Source organism: Physeter macrocephalus, chromosome 21 (genome assembly GCF_002837175.3).
Source record: "Physeter macrocephalus isolate SW-GA chromosome 21, ASM283717v5, whole genome shotgun sequence".
Taxonomy (NCBI): Eukaryota; Metazoa; Chordata; class Mammalia; order Artiodactyla; family Physeteridae; genus Physeter; species Physeter macrocephalus.
Window position 1 is genome coordinate 17237877 of NC_041234.1, and position 12884 is coordinate 17250760.

At 34.7% G+C, this 12884-nt stretch overlaps 1 protein-coding gene and 1 long non-coding RNA gene across 2 annotated transcripts in view; both read right to left on the minus strand.

Moving 5' to 3' along the window:
• Positions 1 to 12884, minus strand: part of DMD (dystrophin) — a 2398628-nt gene that overhangs the window by 2252321 nt on the left and 133423 nt on the right. The gene's annotated exons all lie outside the window — the stretch shown is intronic.
• Positions 5216 to 12884, minus strand: part of LOC129391755 (uncharacterized) — a 78664-nt gene continuing 70995 nt past the window's right edge. The window contains exon 3 of the long non-coding RNA XR_008616419.1: positions 5216 to 5324. This is a non-coding gene — a long non-coding RNA (uncharacterized lncRNA). The remainder of the gene's footprint in view (positions 5325 to 12884) is intronic.

A 12884-nucleotide genomic window follows, 5' to 3' on the forward strand; every position in this document is an offset into this window, starting at 1 on the left:
CCTTGCTTCAGACTATACTACAAAGCTACAGTAATCAAAAGAGTATGGTACTGGCACAGAAACAGACACAAAGATCAATGCACTGGATAGAAAGCCTAGAAATAAACCCACGCACATATTGGCACCTTATCTTTGATAAAGGAGGCAAGAATATACAATGGAGAAAAGATAGTCTCTTCAATAAGTGGTGCTGGGAAAACTGGACAGATACATGTAAAAGAATGAAATCAGAACATTTTCTAACACCGTACATAAAAATAAACCCCAAATGGATTAAAGACCTAAATGTAAGACCATATACTATAAAACTCCTAGAGGAAAACATAGGCAGAACACTCTTTGACATAAATTGCAGCAACATTTTTTGGATCTGTCTCCTAGAGTAATGGAAATAAAAAGAAAAAAAAGCAAATGGGACCTAATTAAACTTAAAAGCTTTTGTTTAGAAAAGGAAACCATAAACGAACCAAAAAGACAACCTACAGAATGGGAGAAAATATTTTCAAATGATGCAACCAAAAAAGGATTAATCTCCAAAATATAAAAACAGCTCATAAATCTCAATATCAAAAACAAAAACCAAAGAAACAAACAACCCAGTTAAAAAATAGGCAGAAGATCTAAATAGACATTTCTCCAAATAAGACATACAGATGGCCAAAACACACATGAAAAAATGTTCAACATCACTAATTATTAAAGAAATGTAAGTCAAAAGTACAATGAGATATCAGTCAGAATAGCCATCATCAAAAGGTCTACAAACAGTAAATGCTGGAGAGGGTGTGGAGAAAATGGATCCCTCCTATACTGCTGGTGGGAATGTAAATTGGTACAGTCACTATGCAGAACAGCATGGAGGTTCCTTAAAAACTAAAAACAGAGCTACCCATATGATCCAGCAATCCCTCTCCTGGGCATACATCCAGAGAAAACCATACTATGAAAAACCACACGCACCCCAATGTTCATAGTAGCACCATTTACAATAGCCAAGACATGGAAGCAACCTAAATGTCCATCGACAGAGGAATGGATAAAGAAGGTCTGGTACATTTAAACAATGGAATATTACGCAGCCATAAAGAAGGGTGAAATAATGCCATTTGCAGCAACATGGATGGACCTAGAGATTATCATATTAAGGGAAGTGAGCCAGAGAGAGAAGGACAAATATCATATGATATCAGTCATATGTGGAGTCTAAAAAAGAAAATGATACAAATGAACTTATGTACAAAACAGAAACATACCCACAGAAAGACAAATTTATGGTTACCAAAGGGTGAAGGGGGGGGTATAAATTAGGAGTTTGGGATTAACATATTCACACTACTATATATAAAATAGATAACCAACAAGGACTTACTGTATAGCACATGAAACCATACTCAGTATTTTGTAATAACCTAAAAGGGAAAAGAATCTGAAAAAATAGATATATGTGTATGTATAGCGGAATCACTTTGCTGTACACCTGAAAGTAACACAACATACTCCAATAAAAATAATTTTTATAAAAGATATCACCACTCATATTTCCTACGAAAGGTACTCCATGAATATTTGTTGGTAAAAATATTTTAATATTACTCAAGTGTGATGATATAAATCGGATTTATATAAGCACCTTCTTAAACTTTTAACTGCATAACAAACGCCCCTTGATTATCTTCAAAACAAAAATGGAAAGAATATGATAGGAAGACCAATGAAGCAGGATATATATCTGGTTTTTATGCTCTAATAACTTCAAAGCTTTAGGCAGGTTACTTAACCTCTCCGGTCCCCAGTTTTCTCACCTGTAAACAGGACTGGATGATCTCTCAAATGAATTCCAATTCTAAAATTCTCTTTTTCTATGGCCTACCTGAAGAACTCTTTCTTTAACCAATTAATTCCATTTACATCCTTGATTTTATGTAACGCTACACTAAAAAAGAATTGATAAAATACCACAACACCTATTAGTGATTTTTATTATCTGAGCTATCATAAAAATGGTTGGACTTATTTCACAAGCTAGTCCATATATATCTGCCTTCCTCTAAGGTCATGATGCAAAGCTTCTAGTGGCAGAGACCTCTGTAAAATATCAATATGTTAGATAGCATTTTAACCTGCTAATACTTCCTTTCCTGTTCAGTACATCTTTGCCTAGCAGTTTGGATTCAAAAGACTTCAAAGCTTTCATACTCTAGACAGGCCATCACAGATTAATTCTCTCCTATTCTGCACTCCTCACTCCTTTAGGACTTGTATATGAGGTTTAAAATTATCCTATGTCTGCCTGTGTTAAATGGGTATTAGCTAGACTAATTTCTTGGTGATTATATGTACCAAGGAAGAAAAATTTCACAACTGAAGTAGGATTCTAGCTTTTTCCTTTTACTATTGACAGTTTAATCGTATGTCTGAGTGAGAGTTTAGATTTCACAGACACTTTGGTTTATTGATAGTCTCACAAACTCAGTTACATTTCATAATATTTATATCCATAATCAAGGAAAAGTCATTTTACACATTTATGTACAAAAATAAAATGTTATCATGTGTTCTCAATTGTCTAATTATTTTCCTTCTGCATACACAAGCCAGCATGCTGCATGATGTGCATACAGCAACAAATTTCCCTCCAGATATTTTTGGTCTAGTTCAAAATACAAACAAATATACTAGGTACAACTGAAGGGCAAAACATAGAGAAGTCATAGTGTAACGTATTACGATGTATAGTACTTAATGTTTAAAAATTAGTTACCAACAGGCACACAAAAAGAGGAAATTATCCTTGAGTTTGATGGTAACACTATTCAAGTCTCAAGCATGGTTATATTTCTCTAAATATTTTTCCCTAGAAAAGTATGGCTGCAAGCTTATATGATCAATAAAAATCCTTTAAAATCATTTCATTCTGTGCTAGGATGAGAAGAGGTTTAACACATATTTTAAATCAGTCATAAACTACACATTAATTCTGATTTAAAACAGAAACTGACTTTTCAGCTGAGAACGTATATCTGTCACAAATCTCTGAAGAAAAAATATATTCATATTTTAATTTTAGGTTTCAGATACAATCGTTTACTGAATTCTTGAACCAACACGTGGTCGGAGAAATACATTTGAGGAAAAAATGATTATTGTGTACATACTCAAAATTATTCACTTTAGATTTTAATTATTAAATGGTAAAGGAAATGTTTCATTTTTAAATAAAACATACGATATTAAGATATTGTGACTATGCACACCACCATTAATTTTTCCTATTACTTCTTATAAAAGAGTTCCTTCTTTGGCATTAATAAAAAGCTATATCCAGATGTCTTTAGCCCCTTCATAAATACATAACTGAGTAACATATCTTGAGCACATCCCTAGTCACCAACTTATAATACGTGAAAAAATTCAGCGATTTTAAATATAACTTATTTGCAATTGTCCTATTTTCAAAAAGGCATAGTTGCTCTTTTGGTGTTATCAAGGGGTTTCTGGAGACCAACGTGGAAAACGGTATCCATTTCTGAGAAATAACCACTGCAGGAAAGAGGGTGCTATTTGCATTTAATATAAATACTACCTACATCACCTTCATTCCCTTTAATTAGAAAACAGAAAACCTTGTGTGTTCCTAACATAAAAAAATAAAAGTCTCTTCTCAATATGATAGTTGATTGCAAAAAACCATCCTGTGTGTAGAGATGGTCCTTCTACCAATTATTTTTAGCATCATGCTATTTTCATTTAGAAAGGTCAGAGGAGTTCTTTGCTTAAACCAATGTGATTTTCCTAATAAGCTCACCATGCTAAGCGATCCAACAGAATGGCTCTGTATGTTAATAAGGAGAGTAAATGGCATTACTTGACAGAACTGTTCTTTCAATGATGGTTCATGCTAAGAGATTAACTTAGCCATACTTGTCTAGTGCCACATAAACACTATAAAATAGGCTATGCAGCATCCTTCTCATTTGACTCTTACACTTTGCTGTTTTGTATTAATATTTGGAAATAAAATATATCACTCCATCTGTTAGTAATCATGATGATGAAATTATGTCATACCATAACAGAAGCAAATCTAAGGTATTAGAGAGCCCTGTCCTTTTTAAATGCTCCTGTAGGATATCCCATTTTGCACAGCAATCCTTTTTATTCTTCTAAGTCTCTTGCCTTCCTTCACATTTAGTTAGTGGTCAATTCACTATAAGAGGAATCCATTTTTTTCTGGTGGGCATTGAGGATGAATAAAAAAGAAATCACCCTATCACTAAAGATGCCATAGCCTCAAATGTCCTACTCACTCTAGCTGCATCTATAGAGATTCCCACCAGCACAGAAGATCAAACTATAGTATCTACACATCTGGCCAGAATGCCTTTCAGAAATGGATCATTCCCACAGCAGTTATTCTTGCTACCAGTTTCCACAAGAGTCCTAGGAAAATTTTCCATTGTTTCCTACAGTTATTAGAGTGTTGGCTCCTAATGACATGAATATACAACTTGCTATTGTTTCAGCCCGATGTTTTATGCATGATATTTTAAGAACTGTACAAAACACAACATTAAAATTCTAAAGTGAAAAATAATAGCATTATGGCTCATTACATTCTGTATTGTGCTGGTCTGAACTGTAACTGTACTGTCATCCTGTCAAATCTCCCTAAAAGATCTGCTATAATGTTTTACTGAATGTCATTCATTTCACAGATATAACTACACTAAAGCGTTCCAGTTCGGAAGCATATTGTAAATGTTTTTAAATGTTTTCACCTAGTCACCTGAGAACTACCTGCACAGAAAACTGTCAATTATACCACCACCAACAAAAGTTCTGTTGCTAGTAATAGTTTTCATCAAATACAAAAGAAATAACATACTGAGTATTTTGATATAATTTTCCAACTTTATCATTACATTCCTGACTCTTCTTAGAGACAGAATTTCCAAGATTTCCTAAAAGACTTGAGGGAAGATGACAGAAACATTTATCTAAAAATTTTCATTGCTCTTAAGCTGAAATGACTGGCAAATAAATGACAGCAGTTGGCCCTAGAGACATCTTTTTCTACTTTAGCCTGGGGTGTCCTTAAAGCCCTTATACAATGATATCGTATGATAGTCCAAGGTCTTTTGCTGCCATCATTTTATCATCTTTACACAGTCTCTCCCACCGCAGCTTTGCTCGTAACTGAAGGATCATCTGCCATTGGTGGTTTGCTCTGAATTAATTCTATTATGTAGTACATATTCAATTAAGACTCATGTTGGGGCAAGGCTCTCTTGACTTGTGTAACTGCTTATTAAATCGCCAAGATGCTGTAAAAGGAACAAGTGACAAATTAAATAAAAAACACGTATGAGGCTTTGAACAGCAGCCAGAATAATACCAGGTTGAATTAATTATATTAAATATATGCAGAAGGGGAAAATAAAATATCTACTATTATACGAATGAGTCATTTAAATATACATGTTTGAAGAGAAGCACTTTCAAAGGAATTATTATACACTCCAGAGCATACGGTACTATACTGAGCACGTTTTAAAAGTGTCCTTAAAACAACATGTTTTGTCCTAATAAATATTTTTTTAAATAGACTTTATTTTCTAGAGGAGTTTTAGGTTCACAGCAAAATTGAGAGGAATGTACAGAGATTGCCTATACATCCTCTGTTCCCCAATATGCACAGCCTACTCCACATCAAATTTCTACATGAGAGTGGTACATGTGTTACAGTTAACGAACCTGCATTGATACAGCATCACCCACAGTCCATTGTTCACCTTAGGGTTCAGTCTTGGTGTTATACATTCTATGGATTTTGACAGAAGTATAATGATAGGTATCCACCACCACTATACTAACAAACCGAGTCATTAACTGCCTTAAAAATCCAATGTGTTCCACCTATTCACCACTTTCTGCCTCCAACCCCTGGAAATCACTGACCCTTTGATTGTTTCCACAGCTTTGCCTTTTCTAGAATGTCATGTGGTTGGAATCATAACAGTATGTAGTCTTTTCAGATTGGCTTCTTTCACTTAGCAATATGCATTTAAGTTTACTCCATGTCTTTGCCAGGCTTGATAGCTCATTTCTTTTTAGTGCTGAATAATAGTCCCATTGGCTGGATGTACCACAGTTTACTGATCCATTACCCTACTGAAGGACAAGTTGGCTTCTTCCAAGTTTTGGCAATTGTGAACAAAACTGTTATAAACATTCATGTGCAGCTTTTTTTGTGGACATGTTTTCAACTCATTTGGGTAAATACCATGGAGTGTAACTGCTGGATCATATGGTAAGAGTATGTTTTGTTTCTTAAGAAACCACCAAACTATCTTCCATTCCCACCAACAAGGAGTGAGAGCTCTTGTTGTTCCACATCCTCACCAGTATTCGGTGCTGTTAGTATTTTGGTTTTGACTATCCTCATAGGTAGGTATTAGAAAAATACTTTTTAAAGCAATAATAATTTTCCTTTTCTAAAGTGGTAGTTTTCTTAGTCTTTAAGAAACACTCAGAAACCCAAAGACTGAACAGAAATAAATTTTCAGTCTTTCATCCACTTACTTTTCAATAACATAGACAATAGCATTGCCGTACTAAAAATATTCAAGTTGTATCTTTTCATAAGACCATCAAATAATTAAAAGCAGGAAAATAACAAGAGAAAAATAGTAAGTTTTACATCAGGTTGGTATCTCTTTAAGAAATAATCATTATGGTTTGAAAATGTAAAAGACTATATGCATATTTTCTGTTATACTTATATCAATATTATTAGGAAATTCATAAAATGACTTACTGAAAAGTAAGAAAATGTTTTGTATCAGCTTAATATGAAATTGTCTCAAAAGTGAAATAGGATTAGTTTACCGTTATATATTCTTACAGAATCCATTCTGTTTTCCTGTGCTTACCACCTTATATAGTCATTTATTAAAAAAAAAAACAACAGAAAACTTATTGCCAGCCTATTTTGTTGATGATAGCCTGCAAGGCACTGCAGGACAGAAATTGTATCTACGCCTGCATGTCCCCTCAATGCTCATTTCTTCAATTAGCATTTGTCGGCCTAATTGCTAGGTATCATGCTAGCTGAGAGGAGTATGATGGAAAATTACAACAGTAACAACAAATCACACACATATGACATCAGTCCTAGGTCTCTAGAGCCTATATTCTAGAGGGTGATGCAAATACAAAACAACAGCAATTAAAAGCAGGTTTATTAGGGGAACCACTGGTGTTTGGGAAGCACAGAGGAGAATCATTTAAGCCAGATTTATTTATATTAGCTCAAATTCCTGCAAAATCATTACACTTTTAAATTTGGATACTCTTCTCTTTGATACAGAAGACAGAGACAAAAGAGAAGCCTTTATGTTAATTTTAGTATGTCACAATAATATGCATATACTGTCCCCTAAAACATAACGATCTGGTGTATCTTCTATTAATATATGAGCAGTATAGGAATGTGGATTTTAATTTTAATTGACTTTGTGAAGTTAATGAATACCAGGAGATTAATTATAAAACATTAAAACCTCTATAGTTGAGATGGCATGACAATTTCATGCCTTGATACATATTACCTATTTAAAATACACAGCACTAATGAAGAAAATATAAAAAGAGGGAAAAAAGCATAATAACACAGCAGGGCTTAGACTCAAGCTTGGCATCTCTGTGGATCAGACAAAGTAGCTACAGTTCCTAATAGGCTCTTTTCCCCAGACAGACAGTGTCACTGCATTTCCACTCCTTCACTAAGAGTCTACATGTAAGGAAGCAACCAGAGTTAAGATCACTGCTTGAAGTCACAGGTTAAAATGAAGGCCTACCCAGCAATCATTCTTGAAAGGACTACGTTTTTGAAAATTCTGCTGACCTGATGCCTGAGCCTCTATCTCTATAGAAAACTATTAAACTAGTGATATGAGAAGAAAAAAACCCACCATAATCGCAGAAAACAACCCCAAAGAAAAAGGATTGAGTACAGCCCTCAATATCTCTAATCACCACCACAACAGAGGAACCCCAAGATGCTATCTCCATCTAGATTGCGATTCCAGGAGACATATGGGGACAACATCAAAGTTAGGGAGGAATAAAGGGAGCAACAAAGAGAAGAAAAGACATAACAAGAACCATGACAATAAAAGCAAATCTCTTCAATTAAAAGGATCCAGAAACCTGTGACTTAAATAAAAACCTAAAAAAGGCAGAAATTCACCACTACCACCACCACAATGATTCCAAGGATTCAGTCTAGATCAAATCATTCCCACAGAAGTGTCTGTAAAAAAAATTTAAATGAATATGTTGAGTGTTTTCAACAACAAAATTAGACGGTAAAATTCAATTAAAAAACAAGAGTTCCTAGAGAAGCGAATGGGTGGAATTACAGAGAAGAAAGATTTAAAAACAACAGCTGATAATCTTACAGAACTGAGGATAGACAAGAGTACTCAGTTCAAGGTGCACTGTGAGTACCAAGCAGGAAAAAGATAAATTTACACCCAGATGCCCTAGAGTGAAACTGTAGAACATCATGATAAAGTAACACATCTGAAGACATATTAGGAAAATGCAGGTTATGTCTAAGGGAATGACTGCCAGACTCTTCAAAAGATCTAATCAGCCATAACTTTGTGACTGAAAACAAGCGTATGAAATAATAACATGAAAAAATGTGCTGACCTAGAATTTTAACTAAAACTATTATTCAGAACATTTTCAGACAAAGACAAAGAAAGATTATTACCTCTGCATGTTCATTGAATTACTGAAGGATATATTTCAACAAGATGAAAAGTGAACCTAAAGCTTTAGAAGTATTTTTATTAAAGTTAAGAACAACCAATATAATAAGGCACAATTAAAATTTAAAAATATCAAGCTAAGTTGTCATTTCTCCCAAATTAAGTTCAATATAATCCCAATAAATATACCAACAGTTTTTAAATGAGGCTTTTATAAATTTTACCTAAAATTCACATGCAAACAGAGGGTTAGGATTATCTAAGAAAATTTTAAAAAACAAGGTAGGGTGCTTTGCCTTACCACATGTCAATGCTAATTATAAATCTACAGTAATTGAGATGTATGGTGTTGGCACAGGAATTGGCAAATGAAGGAAATAACAGAAAAGAATGCCCAGAAATACATGTCCATATATTAATTTTGATACACAATAGAGGTAGCAGTACAGATGAGTAGGGAAAAGACAGACATTTTTTTTTTTTTTTGCGGTACGCGGGCCTCTCACTGCCGTGGCCTCTCCCGTTGCGGAGCACAGGCTCCAGACGCGCAGGCTCAGCGGCCATGGCTCACGGGCCCAGCCGCTCCGCGGCACGTGGGATCCTCCCAGACCGGGGCGCGAACCCGCGTCCCCTGCATCGGCAGGCGGACTCTCAACCACTGCGCCACCAGGGAAGCCCAAGACAGACCTTTTTAAATGGTGGATAATTGTTTACTTGTTTAAAACACTCTAGTGTTAAAAAAAATAACTAAAGATGATCTCCAGGTTTATTAAGAGAACTAAACGTGGAGGAGTAAAACTTTAACATTTTAAAAGAATATGTAGGAGAAAATAAGAACTAGACTCACAGCTCAGTCAAAACAATGGCAAAGGGCAATGAACAGATAATTCATAGAAGAACAAATAAAAGGGACCATGAATAAAGATCTATTATCATGGAAATGGAAATTAATATGAGATAAAAATTCACACTTATCAGATTGGGAAAATTTTAAACGTGTCAATATCTAGTTGATAAGGATATTGTAAAATAGGGGATGCATGCACCATTTGGCAAAATGTTATATTATCCACAATCATTTTTTATTTGACATAGTCAATAATAATCAACAAGATAAATAAAAATAGCTCTCTTTACATCAGAAAATGAATGGACATGACCCTGTCCTTAAGAACTAATCCATGTGTTTGCCATGTCCATTTGAAAATTCTTTATTCATTCCTCATATAGATCTTGAATATTTAGTATGTACCGCCTATCTTTGTTAAAGACAATGCTGAAGTCTTGCCTTTCAATTTCAGTGCCTTATCAACATGAATCATTTCAGATTCACAAGTGACCTTACCCTAGTTAGAAAACTATCTTGTCATTCTATAGAAAACTGCTTCCTTTTATTATCTGAGCTATGGAATTTGAGCTAATTGGTTTTGAGCTATGAAGCCTTGCTTACTATGGGTTTATTCATTTTCTTTGTTGTTAATTAGATTTTAATTTATATATACTTCTTTAGCCCTTTAAGCAAATGGTTAGACTTAAGGGCACCACTGAGAGTACTATTATTACATATTACTAGTCAAACATCTATAAAAAGATAAATATGAAACCAAGTGATAGAATATCAGAACTCTTTCTAAAAAAAAAAATAGTAACGAAACCTTACAAAAAGTTGTTTACGAAGTTAAACTTAATTTATGCCCCCAGGGTAGTAAGAATGATATTGATATGTACCCGTGGAAAAGAAAGATTTACCAAAAAAAAAAGCAAACTGATTTATAAAGGGCCTATAATTTAAAATTATTTTAAATGTCCTATTTTTCTTTTATTTAACAACTTGCACAAATATCTGAGATGAAAACACTGTATAAAAATAATCTTGCACTTAAAATCTTCTCTCAAGTCTAATTTACCAGCCAAAAACAAAATCTGGGCTTCCCTGGTGGCGCAGTGGTTGAGAATCCGCCTGCCGATGCAGGGGACACGGGTTCGTGCCCCGGTCCCCGAAGATCCCACACGCCGCGGAGCGGCTGGGCCCGTGAGCCATGGCCGCTGAGCCCGCGCGTCCGGAGCCTGTGCTCCGCAACGGGAGAGGCCACAACAGTGAGAGGCCCGCGTACCACAAAAATAAAATAAAATAAAATTTATTAAAAGACACTGGACAGGCTTCTATGCCAGCACTTTGCCTCTACTAGGTGAAAAAAAATCATCAACCCTTAGCACAGTTTGTGAAGGAAGCATAAACATTTTACAATATTTTTTTGGCTTACATATAAATGCTGAAACTTACTCTGCTAGAACAAATTTCCAATTGTACAGTTCTTTTTTTTCCGGATAGAAATGCATTGTTAAGTGCATGGATAAGGTCCCATCCCTGCTAAAGAATAATTCTGAAAACAAGAAATGAAATTCTGACGGAAAGTTTCAAGTACCTTTTAAGGGACGAGGTGATGAAGATGATGCTAGAATGACATTTACCTCAGGGTAGCAAGTCATGACTTAGGAAGGATGAGCCCTTAAGCCCTGCAGTCTAAGCAGTTGTTCATCAGCCAAATAATCTAGTTCATTTTTATTTCCTTATTTATCTTTTATTTTTTACTGCCTATGGTAAAGTTGTACCCCAAAATTTTGACCAGGACATAATTGTAATCACACACAACATTCAGGGCTAGGGCAGGTCCTAGGTTACTCTAGAGTTAGGGTGTTAAATCAACAAATAGTAAAATATCCTGAGAGCAAAGTAAAATCAAAGAAGTCAGAATTAAAGTTGAGGGGGTCTCCACTATTCTTCAGATGGAGAACATTTCTCTTCATTGTAAAAGGAGTAAAGATAAAGGAAACTTCTTTATGTGTATAGATTGGAGACTATCCACAAAGTAATCAATTTTCAAATACATTAGCACCGAAGGAAAGGAGGCCCAAGTTACATTTTCTTTATGACCATAGTAGGTTGTGAGAGAGAGTCTATGCCAGTATGGGCCTGGCATTCTAATTCTGAAAAGTAATTATAATAACTTTGAAAAAACTTCTCACAATGCATTCTATTAAAACTCATGCCTGAATTATGGGAACACAGGGGATGTGGCCACAAAGGCCTAGAAAAGTAAGAAGGGCAATCGGGGAATAAGGAAAAATTATGCAGAAAATGTGAAGGAAATGATGCTCGGTGTGGACAACACATTCTCAGTGTGACAACCAGGATGGTGTATCTAGTTGATTGTCTACTTAATTTATCACTGGCGTCTGAGGCTTAGGACGCCTTTAGGCTAAGTATAGGTAATTTCTGTTTTCCCCAGAGAATCTACCTTAGAATGGATAAGTCTATACTGAGTGTGTCTACTGTTTGTCTGAATTTGGTCTAGATCGCCACTATCACAGGTGTACATAAATTCAATCCACCTCGGGGCTCATATTGGGAACCCTGAAGGATTTCTAAGCATGCTTCAAAACTCAAAACATGCCATTGTAGATAAACAAATTACAACACTCATTAGAAGCTGGCAAACTATTACTTTTTATTTTTTTATTACAATTGAATATAAAACCAACATATATTGTTCGATAGGCCCCTTGTGGGCTTAGCTAAATAAAAATGCTGAGAATTTATGCGAATGTATTTTATTTCTTCATTTTGCATTTTAGCTGAAATCTCAGGTAACTTTAGCAAAAGAGGATCCAGTAAGTTACTGTTAAAGAAGGGTTCCACAACACCAATAGAGCTATATTAAATTCCAGTATCTCATTTCAAGAAGCAGTTTTGCCAAATATAAATTCATGAATAAAATAAACTAAAAATACCAATATGGGTCCAACAAAACACATAAAGATAAATTTCTCAATGTTTATATCATACCTTCTAGGATATTTAATAAAAAACATTTCTAGCCCTAAGATTGCATACTGATGCGCTTCTTAGTTAAAACTCCTGAACTTATTATAAGCTTAATCATCAACATAGCTTTTAGTTAACATAAAATAAATACACGTGGTATTGACATGTCCCTTTTTAGTACTAAATATTAGCACTTTATAAGCAACTGAATTATTTAGTCACCTTTTTTTTTCTTCGGTGTGGAATATCCTCGGCATTATGGATTTAACACTGATGAG